At 39.4% G+C, this 22,653-nt stretch overlaps 1 protein-coding gene and 1 long non-coding RNA gene across 10 annotated transcripts in view; one reads left to right on the plus strand and one right to left on the minus strand.

Annotated features, from left to right (window-relative positions):
• The window catches only part of PRKG1 (protein kinase cGMP-dependent 1), an 885,489-nt gene that overhangs the window by 581,822 nt on the left and 281,014 nt on the right, over positions 1–22,653 (plus strand). The window lies entirely within an intron of this gene.
• LOC120409372 lies at positions 896–16,316 on the minus strand. The gene is made up of 3 exons (XR_005601271.1): positions 16,182–16,316; positions 10,240–10,346; positions 896–968 (listed from the first exon to the last, which is right to left on the minus strand). It is a non-coding gene; the product is annotated as an uncharacterized LOC120409372 (long non-coding RNA).

Genomic DNA, 22,653 nt, shown 5'->3' on the forward strand with positions numbered 1-22,653 from the left:
TAAAAACATGATATTTCCTTTCAAGATTACATAGCCATTCAAGCAAAATGCCACAGTGGGAAGTAATACTGCATTTGATGCCCACCACAAGTAACAAAAATAGGTCAAGCCATAGCAGCTTTGTTGCCATGGTGACTATTTAGTATCCAGTTGAAAGGGATGTGGGTGACTTAATGCATAAGTGCTAAGGTTTTTTACATTAGATGTACAATCCAACATTAGGTTTTAAATCAAACAGATTATTTTTATGAAGACCTGGTAGGAATCAATATTGTAATTAATAGTAGCCCATGTCTCTAATTCTCCTTGTAGTTTGACATTCTCTTTTTGGAGTTTACTACACCGAAGGATATGATTGAGTTTGAATATTTTTTTTCTGGGGGCTGGGGTATTTTCTCCTGTCAGCAGTGGTGAGATTGTCATAGCCTAAGGGAAATCTTAAACTATGTCTGTATCTTCACTAATTTGTGGATCTGACTTATTTTCTATAATACTGTGCTTACTTCAGCCGCATAAAACCATCTCACATTTCAAAATTACACCCTAGAAGGGTGAACATAGAAGCAGAACTCCCCGGAATAGTCACATTAGGAACAGAACACATTTGTTGACTTTTTATCCTTCTACTGTATTTGCAGAACCTACAACTGAAAGGACTCAATAAGATTCTTAAAACTGTACTATAACTTTGTGTGAGAGCTCTGTCAGAGATTTTGAGCTGTTTACAGTTACCACAGGAAATCACTTCTTTTTCAAAATTACTAAAGTATTTTTGAGGAAACTGCAGAGAGAATGTGAAACTTCCATATAAATTATAAGAGAGAAATCTATATTAATTTTCTTAATTGACCTTTCTTAATTGACCACATTGAGCTGATAGATGCAAGATGCTTTAGGGAGATATGGTATGGTGTTTGCTCCTCTAATAGAATTTGATACAGCAGCTGGTCCTCAGCATCAAGAAAGCTCTGGGGAAAAAAAAGAAGAGTTGAGAATTAGGAGGGGAAGAAATAATATTGAAGTTTCATTAAAAGGTATTAAAAGTTATTAAAAGGTAAAGGATAAGTGGTAAATGTAAAGATTTAATAGGCCATGAGACATGGCCACTGTTTCCGTTACATCTGAAGATTGTAGTGTACTGGCCAAAAAACACCTGCCGGAAGTCTGAGCAAAGAGTTTGGACTCTGGGGTGATTGATTGAGATGTCAGCCTTTTGCAATATGTAGTACAGAGCTCAAATGGCGATAAAATATTAACATCTCTTTATTTTGAGAGTTATGTTTGTACAACAAATGTTTGTTTCAACTTGCTACAAAAGCTATGAAATTTTTAGTGAACACTTTTGCAATGTGGAAGGCCAAGTTTTTTGCTGTTTGGCAGGGCTCGGGCTTCGGCTTTGTTCCCCCTGCCTGGGGCAGTGGGGCTTGGATGAGCTCAGACTTTGGTCCCTCCTCCTGGGGTCGTATAGTAATTTTTGTTGTCAGTAGGGGGTCGTGGTGCAATGAGGTTTGAGAACCCCTGCCTTAACATATTTGAAGACTGTAATCAGGTCCCCCTTTCAGTTGTGTACTCTCAAGACTAAATATGTCCAGTTTTTTCAGCCTTTTCTCAAAGATTTTCTAAACTTTTCTCCAATTTGTCTACATCTTCCTTAAAGCGTGGTCTCCAGTTGAGCCCTCATGAGTGCCATGTAGAGCAGGACAATTCCTTCCATGTCTTACATGCAACACTCCTGTTATTACACCCCAGAATTATATTAGCCTTTTCACAAGTGAATTACTGCGTTGTTTCATATTCAGTTTGTGGTCCACTATAAACCCAGATCCTTTTCAGCGGTACTGCCACATAGAAAATTAGTCCCCATTTTGTAATTATGCATTTTTTCCCCTTCCTAAATGTAGTATTTTCACTTGCCTTTATTGAATTTCAGCTTGTTGATTTCAAACAATTCTCCAACTTGTCAAGCTCATTTGAATACTAATCCTGTTCTCCAAAGTGCCAGCAATCCATCCCAACTTGCCATCGTCTGCAGATTTTGTAAGCATAATTTCCACTCCATTATCCAAGTCATTAATTAAAATATTTAATAGTACCAAACCCAGGACAGACCCCTGTGGGACCACCCTAGCTCACAGTTGCCAACTTTCGTTCAGTAAACAAGCACCCTGACTTTCACAATAAGCCAAAAATCAAGCTAATCCCATTTCAAAACAAGGCCAAAACAAGCCAGTCCCTAAGAACCCCAACACTTTGTTGGCATGCAGTCTGGACTATGGTGGGCCCGCTATGCACCCCGACTCTCTCTCCCCCCTTGCCCCTACTTGCCCCTTGCCCCTACTTCCGGGAGCCAATAAAAAAAAAGCATCAACTAGCCAACAAGCAACTCACAAGCCAATTAATCCAGAAACAAGCCCAATTTCTGCATTTTTTCCCAAAGGGTTTGTCATGTCCGCCCTAGATACATCCTCCCAGTTTGACAGCAAACCATTGATAACCGCTCTTTGAGTACAGTCTTCCAACCAGTTTTGCACCCACCTTATTATAGTCATTTCATTGCAATCTCATTTCCCTAGTTTCTTTATGAGAATGTCATGTGGGATTGTGTCAAAAGCTTTACCAAAGTCCAGATATATCATATCTACAGTTTCCCTCTTACCCACTAGGCCAGTAACCCTGTCAAAGAATGAAATTAGGTCCATGAATGTTCTTGACAAATCCATGCTGGCTACTTCCTGATAACCCTATTATCACAGAATCATAGAAGATTAGGGTTGGAAGAGACCTCATGAGGTCATCTAGTCCAACCCCCTGCTCAAAGCCCCCAAGTGCTTACAAACTGATTGTATAATAACTTGTTCCAGTCTAATTTCTGGTATCAAAGTTAGACTGACTGATGTCTCTAATTCCCTGAGTCGTCTTTGTTCCCCTTTTAAAAGATAGGTATTATGTTTGCCCTTTTCCCAGTCATCTGGACCTCACCTGTCCTCTAGTTCTCAGAGATAACCACTAAGAGTTCAGCGATTCCTTCAGCTACTTCCTTAACTATTCTAGGTGAATTTCATCAGGTCCTGCTAACTTGATAAAGTAGATTTATTCTAAATATTCTGTAACCTGTTCCTTCCCTATTTTGGCTTACATTCCTTCCCCCTTTTTAATATTAATAGTGTTAACTATTTTGTCAAAATTGACTTTTTAGTGGCTCTGTATAATTTGCAGTTTTCAAGTCAGTTTGTGATTTGAGATCTAAATAATTGAGATACTAAAGATAATCTCTACTAGCCACCAGCTGTGAATATGAAAAGTTGTTAATGCAATCAAGATGAAAGTCTACTTTACTTAGATAGGAAAGGAAACCAAAGGAAATAGTGATCTAAATTACATTTCTGAGGATTAATGAATAACTTCCCAGCTGGTGTCCACAGTGTAATATATTTTCCTCATATATAGTTGTGTGTGAGTGTGATAAGTGTGTAAATGGCTATCTGGATTCGCAAATGAAAGCACACTAAGAACTATAATTTAAGTGTGTTCAAATTGATTGTATGGAAGCCACTTGATCACCTTTTCTCTTTTCTGCCGAGAGACTGTATAACATTTTTGCGAGAGGAACTGTGGTGATGAGGAGTGAAGTATTGCTATTCTTTGTGAGCTTGCATACAGAAGTGTTTATCCTTTTTTCATCACTCATCATAGATTATTCACAATCATCATACAGCTCAGTATGCTCATTAATTGACTTGAAGAAATTAATTCCTAATAGCTCACCTGGAGAGGAAACATACTAATGCAAAAATGATAATTGATGAGTTCTTTTTCCCTCAGGGGCCATTCTTGTTCCCAGACCGTTTAATAAACCTCTGCTACAATTCAGTTAAACATGAAAGAATAAGTAAGGTATTAAAGGATCTGATTACTTCAACTATTAACAATTGTTAATAAGCAGAAAACACTTAAGATGATGTTATGCCACAGAAAAATGTGGCTTCTGTAATGGAGACTCTATAAGGATGAGTTCATGTCTCAGTCTACTTTCTTTCAAACAAAAGTAAAATAGTAAAACCACTAAGAACCTGTGACTACAGTGTAACTAATTGTGACTTCATCTGGAAACTAAAATCAAACATATTCAATTTAGATAGTTTTGTTCTGAGAGGATATTTTTTTAATCTTTATAGAAGATCTAACGGAGATAGTTGTTGATTGCAAAGAAATAATAATGTTACAAAATCAAAACACATTGAGACTGAAGATAAACACAAGTTCTTTGAAAGGCCCCTGGGAGTAATGCAAAAGCCACCAGATTTCTTGTAGATGTACTGTATGCTGAACTGTATTAAAGTTTAAGGGCCAAATGCAGAACTGTTGCTCTCATTACAGTTAAGCTCTAAATTTGGTTCTCTGTTAGTAAATAGACAATTAGACAATCCTTTGAAACATTTCAGCAAGGAATATTGTGTGTAATTCTGGTTTCCACATTACATAAAGATGCTGGAGCTACAGTCAGAGATGTAATGCACTCTGCATTCGAGATTTAGTCTTTGGAGAAAGAGCAGTTAGTGTTTGTTGTATTTTCCTGGGTTTAGTGAAATACTGCAGCAATGTTTTATTGCAATGATCACACAAATACTATGTTGTATAATAATAATAAAAACTTTTCACATTTTTAGGTGTATAGGTTGAGAACAAAGACTATTTTAATGTACTATAGTTGTACAATAAAGTTCCAGTATTAAGTCCTCTAAGCATTGTTGTCAGTGTTTGTCTTTGTTTGTTTGTTTGTTTTTGCTGATGTGGATGGAAAATGGTTCCGCCTACAGTTTGGTAGGCCTTATGTGATGGGTGATTTGGTAGGTGTGACAATTTGGGGAATCTGTCTGTACAACTTATAAAATTCTGCTTGATATTGTGACGCTGTTCTTATGAAAATTTTTGTGGTATGGAATCTATATCTAGCCACCCCTGCTGACAAGACTGTAAATGCTCATCTCCAAGATGAAAGCCAATGGAGAGTCATTAACCTTAACAACTGTGCACTAAAGAGGTTGGTTGGAGCGGGGAAAAGCCACTTCCTCCAACTGGTCTGTAGGGGGCTACGTAAGAACCTGCAACCCTGGGGATTCTGGACCACCGATGCTTCTACATAACCACTGGAGGCTTAGACTGGGCTTCTACTGGAAGACCCATGAAGCTAGGCTTGGTAGGAAGCATGCTCAATAGGGCCTGAGTGGCAGCCTCTGAGATCCTACTGATTGGCTGATACTAGTATTTAAACTCGGAAGCCAGCCTGAGAAGCTGTATGAGCAACTGGCTTCCTGCTTCTGCTCCAGACCTTGCTTGCGGTAGATTCTAGACTCTGGCATCTGACCTTAGTTAGTTCTCAAGATTGCTATTTGATTGCTGTCTATAACCTGCTGCCCAACCCCAATTTCCTAATATTCTGAGCTAGCTTGACTCCAATGCTGTTATTCACTTGCTACCTGCAACTTGGTGCCTGACCCCAACTTCCTGGTATTCTGATCCAGTGTCACAATGGGAACGTGGTTGCTCTGACCTACTAGTCGGAGCAGGGGTTGGGAGTCAGGATGGGTAAAATATCAGGTAGTCGGAATCTGAGGCAGGCAAGAGGGCAAAACTGAGAGTCAGGTGTCAGGAGGCAGGCAGGGGCAGGTTACCAAGAGGGTAGTAGCCAGAACAGGTATTGCAAGGGAAGCAGTCCTAAGCAGGGAGAACCCAGGCCTGGGGTCTTGTGGCAGAGTTCAGCTTCTATTCTGATAACAGTTTGCAGGTCATTGGGTGACATATTGTAACTTACTGACTCCAAAAAGCCCTACGGACTAGGGTTAAAGACCCATGGTCCTTGACATCTGGCTTGATTCTGACCATGCTATCTGCCTGCAACTTGGTGTCCAACTCTGACTTCCTGGCAGTCTGACCCAGCTCACTCCCGACCCTGCTACTCATCTCCTGATCACAACTAACCAGGGCATACCAGCCACCCACAGCCCAGCCCTGACAGCTGTAGTTTGGAGAGTGGAAAAATTACCAGGGCAAAGGAACCAGATATTCGTGGCAGGACACATAAAGTTGTGGGATTCAGAGTCATACAGGAAGCTTTGAGCATGAGAGGGGAAAACACAGGCAGGCTTTCATAGCAAGGAAGACCCAGTTTAGCTGCAGGACCAACCAAGCTCAAAGCAAGCTGACTAGGGGAGAGAGAGGTTCCATGATTGACAAGACAAGCTGGATGGCCCCACATGACTCGGATCCCAGCAAGGAATGTTTTAGAGTAGTAAAGGAAAGTGAGGAGGGGAAATGTGTTCGGGGCAGGGGTGAAATTAACTTAAGGGACTTACTGGTACGCAGGGCGGACAGGGTCCTGAGCAAGGTGGGGGGAGGTAGCTCAACCTCTGAGACCGCAGGCAGAAGGGGCGGGTCTGAGGCCAGACTCCCCCAGCCAGCCCTTCAGTGCTGGGTGGCGTTTTAAAGGGCCCGGGACTCCAAGCCACCACCACTGCTAGTGCTACCCTTCTGGAAGTGATTTAAAAGGGCTCCGGCATCTTGTGTGGTAGCAGCGGTGGTGGCCGGGAGCACCGGGCCCTTTAAATCGCCGCTGGAGCCCCAGGGCTCTTGGCCGCCATCACGACCCCAGGGCTCCAGCAGCGATTTAAAAGGCCCGGGGCTCCAGCCGCTGGCACAGTAGCAGTGGCCAGGAGCCCCAGGGCTCTGGCGACGATTTATAGGGCCAGGGGCTCTGGCCACTGACAGGAGCCCTCGGTCCTTTAAAATTACCAGGCCCCTTTTGGCTCCCCTCATCATCAGCCCTGCCGGTACAGTTGGCTGTGTACCGGCTCTTACCGGTACATGGGACCAGACCGGCTTACTTTCACCTCTGGTTCCGGGTTTATTTCTGTATAGATCTCTGTGTTTCTCGTGGTTTAGAATCCTATGCAGTCTCTGTGTTTTGTGTTACACCCCAGAAAAAGCACACAGCTTGAGTTCTGGGTGAGGGTGTGTTTAAGCTACAGGAAGAGTACTTATCCAAGAGGCTGGACATTTGGGCTGTGAGATTTCATGTCTCAGGAAGAAGTGCTAGGTGGACAGTGTGCACCCCGGAAGTTTTCCTAGGCATTCCAAGCTAAGGAGAGTGCATGGACTCTGTTCAGACTCTGGAGGCTTAAAGCACATGGGATCCCGAGTTTGGATCCCCTTACAGCAGTCTGAAAGGCTAAGACTGGGCACTTAACTAGATCTGTAACAGTAGGCAAAAGAACAGAATCTAATATAATTGAAAGTACACTTTAGCCTGACTATCTGCAGAAGAGTTGAGCCATAAAGATGGCAAGCAGCAGCCTGTTCTGGGCTTTTGCTACAAATTACTGAATTACTGAGAAATACTGATTATCCAGAAGGGAAAGATATAGTCCAGATTTCTCCTACGTGAGTTTTTGCTTGATACTGCTAGCTCTCTTGTAAATAAGGTTAACATTCACAATAATGTTATCAGGGAGTGTCATTCAGATATGGTAATTATCAGTGAGATTTCAGAGGAGGTTGACAGCCAACATGAAGTACATAAAATGGTCAGCAATGAATGTGATTGATTTAGCATCTAAACATTTTGGCTTAAATGTTTCTTTCCATCTCATAAATCAAAACATTTCACTTCAGAGTGCTCTGATCTGATGTCTGCATTGCTGTTAAAGTTCTCATAGATAATATTGTCTTTGGAGATGTCAGTATGGTTGTGAATGGCAGATGTAATTTGTTGTCCTGTATTTTCCTGGAAGTGGATTTTCTGGGCTTTACCCAAAATGTTGAGGTGACCAGTAGTTGTTAGTAAACTTTTAGGATAAATACCGGTATAATGTAAAGTAGATCTGCTTGGTGTTGATATAACTTGCCCTACCATACATATAGCTTTTTGGAAATAAATTACCAAATTATTTTGGAAATAATTTTTTGGGGGGAGGGATAGCTCAGTGGTTTGAGCATTGGCTTGCTAAACCGAGGGTTGAGGGGGCCACTTAGGGATCTGGGGCAAAATCAGTACTTGGTCCTGCTAGCAAAGGCTAGCAATGACCCTTCAGGGTCTCTTCCAGATCTAGGAGATAGGTATATCTCCATTAATTATTATTATTATCATGAAATGATATCTTAAAATGTGTGTGGTCATTATCTGTATCCCTTTATAATCACTCAGATCAGGAATAGGATGAATTCCATTTCCCCATCTCAAATACATATTTAGAACGTGCATGCATTTATCTTCAATGTTATGGAAGAAGTGCATGATTTTTTTCCATGAAACTGTAGCATTTGAGGGAGACGCTGACCCCAAAGTGAACTTGAGTTAATGTCCTTGCCTCTGGCATGGTTTCTTTCCGAGTCCAAAGAATGTTCTATGTGTTTGATTTTTAGTACAGCAATAACATGTTGATCTTCTATTTTTTGTACAAAGTATAAAACATTCTTGGATGTAGACTGAATCCATTAATGTACTCATACAAAGACCATTGAAGAAGGAGTATCAAAGAGTTCAAAAGTCACAAAGATAAAACAGTAATGGAATGTGCTTCACTATAGAAGACCCTGGGAATTCCCTTTGGACTCTTTCTCAGCAGGAGAGGGGACGGCTAGTAGTAATATAACTTAGGTGAAGGAATGCAGCCAGCACCATCTATTGTGATCTGGTAGTTGGCTCTGAGGTACTGCTGTCTGGAAAAACTGATACTGCCATTCACAGCTATGGGGAAGATGCTGCATTCATTCAGAGAACTAGGGTAACTGGTAGAGAAACACTGGGAGATTGCATTATACTGGCATGCCATGGCACTAGTAACATGACATAGCACTCAAACGGGCAACATCATTTTCCAGAATGAAACATGCTGAATAATACAAGTTCATGGTTTTTTTTACTGTAGACTGTAGAGTTAAGGAAGCTGCCCTTTATGCTGTTTTGTAAAGCATTTTTTCATTAAAGTCTTTGAGGAAAGTGAACATATTTACCTGTTAATTTCTGAGTTTTATATTAGCAAAGTACAAGAAAGGTTAAGTATAGAACCTTTTATGTGATTAGATAGAGCTGTTTAGATGCATTTTCACTTATGATTTACAATTGTCTTGGGACCTGACAATTGGCCTGATAGAGTACAGATAAAGAGCTTGCTCTAAAAGGGTTTAACAAGCTAAGGTATAAAGTTGTAGAAAGTATTGATTTAAAATAGAAAAATATAATTAGCAGAAAATAAACTGTTGTAGAGAGCACTTACAATGACTGACCTTGCTTTGAGCTATGTATTAAATATAGTCTTGATAAGCTAACTTACTTCATTACATTATTAGCTTCCCCTAGTAGACTTGATAAAATATTGGTTTTGCTTTCATTGCCTTTATTTATGATTGTGTCACGCTAAGTATGAAAATAGTCCCCATGTTCTGTGAAATATTTTTTGTCTTTGTCTTTACTCTCATTGCCAATCAAAATATTGAGTTGATTTTGTTTTTCACAGTTGTGGCTTTTGTCTGATGCATTTGAGCATGTTTTCAGATTGGTAAAGAAGCCTCTTTCTCTAGCCAGCTTTTTCTTTAAGATATCAGCTGCATCTTGATGCTATTATATTTTTATGTTAAGAATATATAAAAAGTCCTCACTGGTGTGGGAACCTTTAGAAAATAGTTAGCTAAGACTTAAATTATGAAGCAGCAAAGTGGTGCCATGCAAATTATTTCCCCATAGAACCTGCCTGACACCAGAATGTGTAATTAAAAGTATTTAGCTATTTTTAAAGATTTCAACTAATAAATCTCTTTTTAACAATGTGCTTAAATATGAACTTCTAGCAATATATCTTAGTAAGAATGGGCCATCAGCACCAGTGAATAATGGAGTATATACATGTCCAATCCTGAACAATCTCAAAGTTTCTGAAGGCTTTTAACTTGAGTTAGAGGACATTGAGAATTAAATTTGATCAGATGGTATTTTCCCCAATGTTTACTGATCAAGCATTCTCACTAGGGCTTAGCAGAGAGATGAAGTGGTTTTCTTGAAGTCAGACAGCAGTTCAAGCTAGGAGTCAGGAATAGACCCTGGTCTTCTGATAGCTAATCTAGTTCCCTGGCCACTAAACCACATTGCGTTTGTACATTTTGAGGTTCACGTCTTACAGTGAGTGTAAAATTAAGTCAAATGTAAAGGCTCAAACTAAATGCAGTGTATCCAAGTGTACAACTCACTAGATCTGGCACTTAGGAGACCTCTGGGTTCTGTTCTTGACTCTCTGACTCGTCTGCTGGGTGACATAGGATAAGTCACTTCATCCTCTCTGCCTCAGTTTCCCTACCTGTAAAATAGGGATAATGATAGTAACATACTTTGTAAAGTGCTCTAACATCTATTGATGAAAAATGCTGCATAAGAGATAGGTGGTGGTGTTATAAATGAAGACATACACATCTATAGGAAAAGGGACATGATCTGTGCAGGAAAAGACAACTCTGCACAAATATAGTATACGTAAATGTTGATAAAAATGTGCAAAATCTATTAATATGTACTCCATGTAAGGGGAGGACAAAGGTGAACTCTATCAGTTATATTATTAAGGGGAAAATTCATGTTTGTGCCCCACGGGATTTCAATGCTTGCTTAAGTTAAAGCACATGCTGAAGTTCTGTCCTAACAATGATGGACTTAAGGAAATGCTCATGTGGTTTCCTGAATCAGTAACACTGTTTGGCTTTGTATGTTCATCAGGAAAACAGTCAAACAATGTTTGACTTGCTACACAGAAGTACATAGGATTCGATGTTTTGTATCTCATCAATCCTTATCTCAAGATTCTGATTACACTCTCTTATACACTGCACAACTCCCACTGAAGTCAATGGTAATTACATCCATGAAAATGAGGGCAGAATTGAACTTCACATATAATTACTACCAAGAGTGTGCTTTGGGCACTCTGAAAAGCATCAGTAGTTTTTCAAAAGCTTTAATTTGAGAAGGAAGAACCTACTAAATGTTTTGGGTTTTTTTGCACAGGTGAATATCCGGTCAAAAACTAGTGTTTTATCTTCCTGTTTCTAGCAGATTTGTAAATCTAGATTATAACTTTGTGTTTGTCCTTTGCTTTCAAGCCAGCAAGTGACAGTTGTATTCCTATTATAAGCATTTGCAGCAAGCTTCAAAATGTGGATCCTGTCTTTCAAAAACACAGGATGTTTTATGATCTCAGTCAGTATAAAAAAGGGCTTTTCCCTACATTCAGGAGGGAAAAAAATGAATGTGTTGAGGTGCTGACTCCTTGGGTGCTCCGGGGCTGCAGCACCCATGGAAAAACATGAGTGGGTACTCAGCACCCACTGGCAGGCCTGCCATTTAGCTCCTCCTACTCTCTCCAAGTGCCTCCTGCCTGCCACTATCAGCTTTTCAGTGGCATGCAGGAGGTGCTGGTGGAGAGGAGGAGGAGTGGGGACAGGTCGTGCTCTGGAGAGGGAACTGAATGGCGTTGGAAGATGTGGGGCTAGAATGGGGGATTGGGGGAAGGGGTGGAGTGGAGGCAGGGCCTGGGGAAGAGCAGGGGTCGAGCATCCCCTGCCAAATCACAAAGTCGGCGCCTCTGTGTGTTGGTACACTTTCTAAAGGCCACAAAGTCTGGGGACCTCAGTATGGTCTGATTAGGGAAATGTGAGGTCATTATCACATGATGCATTTGCAATGTCAGACTACTAAATTCGCTTTCTGCTGGTGTACAAACCATTTTTGAACCAGGAATTCAGGGTCAGTGGCCAGAAGGGTTAGGACTTAGAGACCCTACTCAGAATTCCACAGGGATCATCATGTAAAATCAGCATTTCAGCCCACATAATATTACACTCCACCAGTATACACTGGTGGGATGGCTACAAATGATCCAGTTAGTAATTCCACTGTCAGTACCACCCTAGCCCTGAACTAGGACCAGTCAAAGTTTAGAGATTTTGATGTGACACTGTTCCTAGTTATGATGACACCAGGTCAAATCAGCCAGCTGGGAATTCACACTCTTTTAATGGCTGTGGCTGGATATCATTGGTTAACCTTGATCATCTTAAGAATCAGCAGAAGGCCACCCAGAAGGCATGCTACAATTGGAGACATGGGTTTTAGCAAAGGATGGTCAGGACATAAGCCAGGTTGAGAATTTAAAAATACACAGCTCCACGACTCCCAACCTTGACAGAAGGGTTTTCTAACAGTCCCTTGCCCTCTGTTATTTGCAAAACCTATGAACCGTGGATAGGTCATTAGGTCCAGCTCTGCTTGCTTTTCACTGGTTGTGTGCAGAAGAAGGATAATAGTTTATAGTTCTATATTGACTACTGAGAGCTGAATCAAAAGACAGTGCCAGATCATTAACATCTTCCTCATATATAGGATGTGTTAGATGGCTTGGGTGGGAAGTCATGGTTCTCAGTTCTAGATTAGGGTAAGGCCTACCATCGAGGATCCATGAGCATTGAGAGTCAACCCTCACAGACTTTATTACACCCTGGAGGTCATATGAATCTATTCATTTTCCATTTTGGATTATGAACGCTACTGGCTAACTCACTAAATGTAACACATTTCAAAGTGCAGATTCTGCCGTTTGTAAACACAGGATCCTTCACTATCTCATTAAGTACAAACATAAAGCACAGACCTATAACACAGAACAGAAAGCAGTCTGTGTGAAAACATAGCTCCAAATAAAATGTCTGATACCATACCACAGCAACTTTGACAAATGCAAAGTAATGACCATTGGAAAACATAATCCCAACTATGCCTACAAAATGATGGGGTCTAAATTAGCTGTTACCACTCAAGAACGAGATTGTGTTATCACTGTAGATAATTCTCAGAAAACATCTGCTCAGTATGCAGCAGCAGTCAAAAATAACTGACAAAATGTTATGAACCATTAGGAAAGGGATAGATAATAATCATAATGTCACTATATAAATCCATGGAATACCCACACCTTGAATACTACATGCAGTCTACTTACCCCGTCTCTCTCTCTCTCTCTCTCTCTCTCTATCTATCTATATATATAAGAATTGGAAAAAGAACAGAGAAGGGCAACAAAAAAGATTAGAGGACTGGAACACCTTCCATAGCAGGAGAGATGGTATGGCACAGGTATATAAGTGAATCAGGAAGTGTTATTTACCCTTTCATGTAACAAAAGAACCAGGGGTCACCCAATGAAATTAATGGTGAGTAGGTTTGAAACAAACACAGGGAAGTACTTTATCACACCACACGCAGTCAATCTGTGGAACTTGTTGCCAGAGGATGTTGTGAAGCCCAGAAGCATAACTGCATTAAAAAAATAATTTGATAAGTTCATGGAGGATAGGTCCATCAGCCACTAATAGCCAAGATAATCAGGGACACAACCCCATGCTTTAGGTAAGTGGTGGGTGGCCTGCCGCACATGGCCTGACAGGGTAATCCGCTGGCGGCCGCCAGACAGTTTGTTTGGGTAATCCGCTGGTGAACTGCGGCCACTGGGATGTGTGGGCAGCCATGCAAATGTAAACAAACCGTCTGGCAGCCCGCCAAAGGATTACCCTGATGGGACACAGGTTTCCTACCACTGCTTTAGGTGCTTTAGGGACACCTAAACCTCTGAGTGTCAGAAGATGGGACTGGATGATATGGGATGGATCACTCGATAAGTTGCCCTATTTTGTTCACTCCTTCTGAAGCATCTGGTCTGGCCACCATTGGAAGACAGGATACTGGGATTGTTGGACCATTGGTTTGACCCAGTATGGCCACTCTTATATTTTTAACCTCAGCCAGCAAGGCAGGATGTCCAGAAATTACCTCCTCTGGGGAACACTAGCAGGGAGGGAATGGAGGATTGTCAGAAAGTTCAACCACTGTGCACTCCCTTTTGCGTCACTGTGAATGCCTTTTGCGTATGCCTTACATGCTGCGTACAATACTGTATTTGGAAAATCAGTGTCTTTATATTACTAATAACTAGAAATCACATAAATTACTGAAAACTAATGAGGATAGTTAAAAAACTTCAGAAGGACTTAATGAAACTGGGAGATCAGGTAGCATGTGATACAAGGTATTAGATTAGAAAAATACAAGGTAGTGCAAATTGGAGAAATAATTTGAACTCCTTGTATTCGCTGCTGCTGATGAGCTCCTAGCCAGCAGAATTCTCTCTGTAAAAAGTTCAAGAAGTTCTCATAGCTCCATGAATGTGCCTATACAAGGTGTATCAGCAGTTCAAAAAGCAATTAGGATGCTTGGTTGCATTTAAGAAGGTATAGAAAATTATATGTGTTTTTTTTTGTATTAAAAACAATGCTACATCACAGCCTTATCTGGAGTGCTGTTGAATTATCATTGTATCAAGAAAAATCTAGGTGAGATTAAAATACCCAGAGAAAGGAAATGAAAATGGCTAAAGGTTAAGTGCTTTTGCATATTACAAGTGACTGCAAAGAATGAAATTATTTTGCCTAGTAAAGAGATGGCTAAGAACTTACTGGCTGAGGTATAGAACAAATCAACAAGATACTCCCTTTTTAATATAAAAACTGAGATACTCAAAATTTATATATCAGAGGGGTAGCCGTGTTAGTCTGGATCTGTAAAAGCAGCAAAGACTCTTGTGGCACCTTATAGCCTAACAGACGTTTTGGAGCATGAGCTTTCGTGGGTGACTACCCACTTCGTCGGATGCATGTACATGTCACCCACGAAAGCTCATGCTCCAAAACGTCTGTTAGGCTATAAGGTGCCACAAGAAAATTTATATAGTACATTTAAAATTAACAAATGGAAACACATACTTTTCGTAACACTGGCACAGGAATGGAGTGACAGAATAGGTTATTGAGAGAAATAATTTAGTAGAGTATTTGAAAGGTCTGAGCATTTGCCAACATAATTTTTAGGAGCATAACATTTTCAGCTCTGTAAACAAGAGTAAATAAACCCCTTGAAAAATCAGAGTCCTTTCTCAGGACATAAGATGAGTGCACACAGAGGTTTGGAAGGAACGGACATACCCTCCACCACCTACAGCCTAGCTGTTGTCACCCATGCAATATGTGCAAGGATGAAAGACCGTAACAGCCATAACTGCAGTCTTTTTGCTCCCTGTGTGTAAGAACTGCTACTGTCTAGTAGTGCTAGCATCCCAAAAGGAATAAGGAAGAGAGAAGGCTCCTGAGGCATATAACCTCGCCTGGGCTTTCCCTGCATGTCTGGCAATTTCAGGAGACATTTTGATTCCCTGAGGCAATATATCCCCTGGTAATCTGCCCATACCAGAAGCCTGTGGCTCAAAGGCACAGGTGAGCCCAATTTATTTAGGACTATAATTAGGAAATGTGTTAACTCTATGGCTGTTTTCAGATATTGTTACCATAATAATGAGAATTTGTTATGAAACAAGTTAATATTTTGCATTACATGCCATCTGTCATGACATTAACATTAGTCGCTTCTATATATTGCTATTTAATGTATATAGCAATATAAATGGACACACTTCTTTACAGTAAGTAGAATGTGTCAAACAACTAATAGAATCCCTGCCCCCAAAAGCTTACACTATAAACAGGTACAAGCAGATGCAACACTCAACAGTATTCCATGGTACAAGCTGAGAGTGGCTCGTTATCATAATATGTTCTTAAACTGCTGTCTAATGAGGGATTTCAGAATTCAGCCCAAGGTCTAGGAAGATGAAGAGTGGGATGGGAAAAAAAAAAGCATTACTTTATTGTGTAAATCTGAATAAGAAAAAAGCCTTGTATCTTCCCAATTAGCTAATACGCTCTTTGAGGCAGGGACTGTGGGGTTTTGGTTTGTTTGTTTAATTCTGAAAAGGGTCTTAGCACATTTTCCCATGCCATGTAAATAAATTGTAGTAATAGTCATGTCTGACAGAATGGCTGTCTGGGTTTTAGGCACCATAACATTTTTCTTGCTATGTTACATGTATATAGTATACAAATGACTCTTTTTTTTCTCCAAATTATATACCAGTATATAAAAAAGCCTGGTGTATAGCCCCTGGTGTATAGGCCTGGAGGGATATTTAGAAATTAGACCACTAAGCACCCATGCAAAGCCAGAAATTCAGTGTTGAAAAGTGAATGTAATTACTTACCTTGTAAATCAATGCCCCTATAATGTATGCTTCATTGAAGCACTTGGAGGCTAATTTCAGAATCAGGTTTGCATTCTGCTTACATCCTATCTGCAACAGGAGGTTTTTTTGTTTTTTTAAAACTGCTACCTACTATGTTTATTGTCTCCCTATGTAAATATCAGCCTTCTTGATTCATACTGAAGAAATACCTATTAAAAATTCCAGAACTCTCAAATTAGGTTCTACCACTCATTGGAAACAAAAACAAACAAACAAACAAAGAGGAAAAGCTTTCAAGGTTCAGCCAAGGAAAAGCAATATAAATGGACATCAAAGAGTCTCCTCTTAGTCTGCTCAGCCAGAAAGAAATTGATTGAAATAGTAGTTGCATATGCTGAGACGTATTTATGAAATACACTTGTGTTTTGTAATCTCTAGACTAATAATCCATTAACTCTAAATAGAATTGCTTGATTTAAAAGTGTCTCTAATAATTGTCATAGTCAGTTATATCTAGTTCTGAATTGCTTGGTTTTGATGTGTTAATATCAGAACTGTGTAATAAAAACAATGTAAGATTTGTGTTGCTGACGTCAGTGAGGTCATGGGAAAAAATTACATGCACTGGGTAGAATTTAAAATTATACATCTTTTCCTTTCAAGCGGGGGGGATGGCAGACTTGGTCTAGGCAAAATGGATGCAATGCACCCAAGTGAGAACTGATGTTCTTCATGTCCTTTAAATAAATTATCCATTTTGAAAGCAATGAATAAGTAAATATTTGGAAAAGTGATTGATGCTAGATGAATGGAAAGTTTCATTTCATAATTTAAATTGCATTTCAGGCATTCTTACATATATTTTTCCAGTTAACAATTTGTTTGCTTATTTATTTATTTATAATGTTTTGTAGCTGTATTTAAATTGTGTTTAAGCAATTGAATTTACAAACTTTATTTTGAATACCCTAAGCTTATCCAATTATTTCTTTAATAGAAACTATGACACAATCTTTTTCTTTCTTGTTGTTGCTTTAAACTTCTTATACTGGAAATATAATGTAACACAATGGAGGCATACTGTCCACTAATAATGTTAGACACCTGATCAGTAAGGATTATACTGGCAGGATAAAAAAATATTGTAATTACAGGCAGTAGAGAAGCAAATTGTTCTTCTACTTTCTTTAACTCAATGGAAGGGATGAAATGTATTCTACAGGAATATAAACCATATGGCAGGGGTTCTCAAACTGGGGATCGTGACCCCTCAGGGGATGGCGAGGTTATTACCTGGGGGGGTCGTGAGCTCTCAGCCTCCACCCCAAACCCTGCTTCACCTCCAGCATTTATAATGGTGTTAAATATAAAAAAGTGTTTTTTAATTTATAAGGGGGGGGGGTCTCACTTAGAGGCTTGCTGTGTGAAAGGGGTCACCACTACAAAAGTTTGAGAACCACTGCAGTATGGGATCATGCCAATTATATCTAAAAGAAAAAAAGGGCAAAGAGAGTTGGAGAGACTTCCTACTGTTTTCCCCAAACTAAGGGTATCCACTGAAATAGATGTAAAGCTGCTACTTATGTGGCAGCAGCACGTCTCTGCACTGCCTCACAATCCCAAGCCATGCATGGTTCTCTTAGCAGCAGGACTCTGGTGCATCTAAGCTGCTCCTTTTCTGGCCAGTGTCCCTGGCACCACATTTCAGTGGACTTCCTGGGAGTCTCAGTCAGTGCTGATTTTATGAAATGAAGTGACTTTGATGTGTTGACAGGACCATAATATACCCACAACTTTAAGGTATAGAAGAGATTAGGGTAGCACAGATACTGGCCAAGTTGACCTTGTACACAAAAGGACTGGGGGAGTGCAGCCAAAGCAGAAGTATTCACACTAGATCTGGTCAGGATGTTTTCAGCAAAACAGGTTTTTTGTCAGAAAATGCTGATTTGATCAAACTGAAACTTTTTGCAGGAATGTGCCAGATTTGACAAAACTTTAATTGAATGGTTTTCAGGTCCTGACCACCTGCCACTGAGTAGCCTGGTATTAGAGTACTCAGCTGGAATAAGGGTGATCCAGGTTCAAGTCCTTGGTCTGACTTACACAAAGTGGTGATTTGAACCTGGGTCTCCCACATCCTAGCTGAGTGTCCTAACTGCCATAGCATTGGCTATTTTGGATTGCGGGGGCTGGTTTTTGTCTCTCTCATTTTTGATGACAAACTTCAAAAGATCTCAGTTTTGCCCTGATGCAGAACCGGAAAATTTTCAAAATCACAAACATTTTCACCACATGGGAAAATCATTTCCCATCTATCTCTAATTCCCTCCCATTCTTCAAGTGCCCAAAACCACTGCATTACTGGGGCTCCCTGGCATTTGGCAGGTTGTGTCCATCCAGAGAGGTTGAGTATAGCTGAGGATCAACGTCCCTAAACAGCATCAGCTACAGAATTTCTATTTGATAGTTCAGTGTGATTTAATGTCTACAATTTCATCATTAACTCCTGAACTGTTTGTCAACATGTGGAAGAATTCAGACATGGGTAGTATGCCAATGGCAGCACTGCTCTTTGATTATCTATTTTGAAACAATTCCTGGGGAATAACATAGAAAAGATGTAATTGGAGGGCCACACGCTATCGGCCCATCTTACAAACCTCTCTCTGCAGGCAGAATTAATTGGTTTCCCCAATAATTTTCCTCCTTCCGTAAGAGATAATGATTTGTGTGAGAACTCATAATTCTGTAAAGTGCTGCGAATCGTATAAAAGGTGCTGTACACCATACATTGATTTAAAAAATGGATCACATCCAGCAGTCTTTATTCAGTCTTCATCCAGGCAAAAATCTGCTTACCTTCAAGTGGTGTTTTCTCTGTGTAAAGATTAGGGTCTGTAGGATCTGTCCCAATAATAATACTAATAAAAGCAGCTATAAGCAGTGAATTAAGAAGACAAACCATTTGTTAGTTTTAAAAAAATCACACAAAGTAAATGTCCTGAATTACACCTAAAGGTCAGTAATATCTTTTCCATCACTACCTCTAAAATCAGCAAATGAGCACACAACAAAGACACTGACACTGACACTATTCTTCAAATAGTCAGGGACTTGCTGCCAGTATATTATTGCCTAGGGCAAATCTTGAAGTCAGCATTCCTTCTGTATCTCAAAGCAAGGATCAATTATTAAAGCACAGTGTTTAAGATGTCCTTGTCGTGGTGCAGGTTAGAAATTTAAGAGGATGCATTTGATTTCTGCTGATAGGTTAGTGGCATAGTAATTATTTCTAGCAATGGCTTTTTGGATATCTTGCAACACCTGTTGAAATATTCATTGCTTTCACAAAGACAGTGTGTAGGCAGAAGGGTCTCTGAACACATCTATTAGGCTTTCTAGAGATACAGAACAATCGTGTATATTAACATCTGCTTTTTTTTGGATGAGTCTACAGAAATCTGGTTGCTTTATTGTAGTGCAATGGAAAGGAACAAGGAACGTCTTGGTTTTTTACACCTCTTTTCTTTGTAACTATATAAAACTAACTATTGTCTGGTGAGGAATGTACCAAGTAGCTTCCTCTAAGGCCATTACCAGTGATGTTACATAGATCTAAAGTGCTTGTATTTTTATGAGTGTTTTATTGTCACCCTACCCACGGCATTTAATTAGCATGAGATGTTCTGGTTCAGTGCGCAAGAAACTCAAGTTCATTCATGAAACTAGTTCTCTGGCAATTCAGCATGTAGTACAATTGGTAAACTGAGGATAACACATACAAGCTCTGTGTTGTTCCCTAATAAGAATAGTTACAACTGTGCAAAGCATGTTCCGAGTATTATTTTCTCATTCATTGTTACAATATGCTGTTCTGACCATTCTTGGAGTCATTTTGAAAATATAGAGACACTTTTTTTTCTCACATGTGCTTTACCAATAATATAGTCAGTCGATTTACCAGAACTTCCTGGAGAATTTTTTTTTTTTTTCAAATGAAGAGTCTGATCCTATGAAGTGTTGAACCAAACTGAAGCTCCCTTTGGAACTCACCTTGGTTTCAATGGCTTTGCAGTACTTTTGAGTCTGAGTCCACAACTGTGATATATATATATCACAGTTGTGGACTCAGACTCAAAAGTACTGCAAAGCCGTTGAAATATATATATATATATATATATATTTACATTTTTCAAGACATTGTTCCTATATATATAATTCTAGGGAAAAATGCATGGTGAACTGATAGAAAATATCGCTTCAGTGACATTGGAAAAGCAAAATATAACTATCAACAACAACACGGGGATAGTATTAGAGCAGTGAAAATAGCACCATACATAGCAAATAGCTTCTCTTTGCACTGTGGAAATAATATTGTCACTGTCTTCACAAAACAGATGTTATTATGGCAATTTACTGTCAAGTGTAGTAGATATATCTGTTAGACTGAGATTAGATGTTGACAATATCTTAAACCAATTTAAACTGAGCATCTAATTTTGGGAAACATAAGAAATGGTCCACAAATACATATAACTTATCATTTCTTTAAACTTACATGCACTGTGCCTCCAAAATACTAACCACTCTTTAATGACTTTTTAAGTACAAAATTTAGAAATAATCCTAGGAAAATTCCTTTCCTTTATAGTTTTAGCATCCACTGACACTAAGGAGATAAATCAAAGCACATAATGACGTTATCTAATCTATTGCTACAAATAAGTGGTTTTGTTTTTTGTTTTGGTTCACTGCAGTGTCATAAGAAGGAATTCTGGTTAATCTAATACAATTTTGCATCCTCATTTTAACATTTTTTGTACCAGGATTTTCAAAGGTGCCTAAGGGAGTTAGATGCCCAACATATTAGATCTCAGTGTGATTTCAGCACTAAATTCCTTGATGATCTTTTTAAACCATTTTACCCATGGTTTTAATTTTACTTAGCCTTGATTATTTATGAAGCATTTAAAAGATAAACTCAGTTTGATGCAATAGCAGCTAATTGTACTGGGCCACAGGAAAAAAATGGTTTATGACTGACTTCTGAAATGTGGTGATCGCGAAAAAGAAAGGCACACAAGAAAGGTGTCTTAAATTGGGCATCCAAAAATTGTGATCAATACTTTTGAAAACTGCTGTCCTTTTACTAATGAGACTACTCCTGGGAATTTCTAACCGTTACTCAGAAATAGTCTTTCTTGATTATTAGACATGAAATGCATGAAAAACAGATTAATGGGTTTATATACCTGCCTATTATTCCCCCTTTGGACATGATAGCAGCTGTTTGGTTTTTTTAATTGCATTACCTCCCCCAGGATTTCAAAATGAGATGTAGAGAGAGGGCTGTCTTTCATAATGAGCCACTGTCAGGCGGAGACAGGGTGAGAGAAAGACAGACTCAGGAAGAAAAACAAAATTAACTTCTGACAAAAGAGAATACCTGAGCGGCCTATTAAAAGTTAGAACTCTTTTGACCAAAATAGGATGATTAATCACATTAACTTGTGCTTTGAAAAGTAGAGTCTAGTATTACAACATCTACCCTGTGATAACTGAATGTCCCTTCCATGTGGTGAAATGACCATCGGATCGACACAGATGTGAATCCTCTGACCTTTCCCCTAGCCTGCCTCATCCTCAATGCAGTCAAAATAATACTGTGTGTTTGAACCCCTGACAGAACTCTCTTCCACAATAATTAAATGCTTCAATGACTCTGTATAAACTCCTCATATCTGGTCCATACAGACATGCATACGATTGAACCACATCGGTTCAACTGCTGTCAGGGTCCCCTTTGCCTGTGGAAAGGGGAACAATGTTTGTTCCCTAGTCAATGCACACTGCTTTCATAATAAAATATGTATGCTTTAAATGATCAATATTTGTTCAACACATTGTCTATTGGCCACTGTAATCCATCTGTCAATCTAGGTATTATCTTTTCACCGCAGGGTGTAGAAGAAGAGTTCTAAGAAGAAGAATGTAGTCTTTCACTCTCATTTCCTTTCATGCAGCAGCTCATCTAATTATTGCATCCTTCAGACTTTTCTACATGTTACAGTCTTTAGTAGATACATAGGTAATTGTTTTTGGAGAGAAAAGTTAGTATGAATCACTTTCAGTAATGGAAGTAGTTTATTTACCAGAGTAATGTCTATGTTATGGTTGGCAGAGCTTAAAAGGCTTTGTAGCCTTTTCATTTTCATTCTCTTCAAGATGAATGAGTGTGAATGATTTTAGTGCCATTTTAGCTTTAGCACAGCAGGCAGGTCATCTGTGACAATCACATAGCAAATAAATTCTCCTTTCCTAAAAGTGGTGGTATTGAGCTGATCCCCCAAGCCAGATGTAACTGTAATTAATGTGTGAGCTTAGGAGCCCAACATTCCTTTGTATTTTTTCTATGCTTCTTTATAAGCAAAGTAAAATATACTGTGAATTGCTGCAGGAAGACTAGCCTTGTCTTATCAGTCAT

The sequence above is a fragment of the Mauremys reevesii genome, linkage group 7, assembly GCF_016161935.1.
Source record: "Mauremys reevesii isolate NIE-2019 linkage group 7, ASM1616193v1, whole genome shotgun sequence".
In the NCBI taxonomy this organism is placed as follows: domain Eukaryota; kingdom Metazoa; phylum Chordata; order Testudines; family Geoemydidae; genus Mauremys; species Mauremys reevesii.